The 1016-nt window shown below is 37.0% G+C and overlaps 1 non-coding gene across 1 annotated transcript; it reads right to left on the reverse strand.

The window, feature by feature from the left end:
• Positions 1 to 736: 736 nt before the first annotated feature.
• On the reverse strand, positions 737 to 808 carry TRNAH-GUG (transfer RNA histidin (anticodon GUG)). Its single transcript has one exon. It is a non-coding gene; the product is annotated as a tRNA-His (tRNA).
• Positions 809 to 1016: the final 208 nt, after the last annotated feature.

Genomic DNA, 1016 nt, shown 5'->3' on the forward strand with positions numbered 1-1016 from the left:
TAAAGGACCAACTACCAGAAACTATTCAGTAGCTTATAAATACTTTATCAACTTGTAATAATGATGTTTTATTTGAGTAGTTATTACCAATTACGTAATTTTGTTTGTTTGTTTGTTTATTGCACAAACAGCTGTTAGGTACCATAACCAATTTACTAAATCAAAATCGTAATTTTAGAAGTCTTCATACTGAGAATCTACGCTCGTATTATTCAGTGAAAGAGGACAGTGAAATCACACAGTGTTCCTACTATAACAACAAAGAGAATCAACAGACAAGTGATGGTTCCTCTTGTCTGTCGCCAGCAAAGACCTTCTGCTGGCAGCAGTCCAGGCCTAGGTAAGAAGCACTGTCATATTTCCAAGCATTTCAGGCTGATTGTTTTATTAGCATGAGAAACCAGGAGAGATCAAAACCGAAGAGGCTTCATGGCTCAGTCCAGACATTGAGTAGTGTTGTATTGCACTAGAAGTAGCTGTAAGGAGTGAAAATTCCACGACCACTATGAGACTGCATTTTTCACACTATCCATAATAATTTAAATTTTAAAAAATCCCACTTGGCACCAGGATTTCTGAACTAATACTTACTTATGCTAAGTAGTCTTTTAGAAAAACATTCTTGTAAAAGTTACAAGCTTCTGTTTGTTTTCTCATCTTAGTCTTAGACATCACTAATGGATTACATTTGGTATGCAATCTGTAATTACATTTCCTCAAAAGAGACTCCATCCCCTGCCGTGACTCGGATTTGAACCGAGGTTGCTGCGGCCACAACGCAGAGTACTAACCACTATACGATCACGGCAAGCCATCAGAAAGCTCATATTAAAATGAAGAACTTTTTTCCCTGCTGCTCTTTAAAATGTTGTATAAATGGTGCCACCTGCAGTTTACAATGAGTGTTAGCAGCAGCTTGGTCTAAACATTCTTACAAGTAATTATCCTCTCGAAATTGCTTCCAGGCTTATTTTACCTTGCTTGTAATCATCCATGTTTATCAGAATTGCCTAAAA

This window comes from Melospiza melodia, chromosome Z (assembly GCF_035770615.1).
Source record: "Melospiza melodia melodia isolate bMelMel2 chromosome Z, bMelMel2.pri, whole genome shotgun sequence".
NCBI lineage: Eukaryota > Metazoa > Chordata > Aves > Passeriformes > Passerellidae > Melospiza > Melospiza melodia.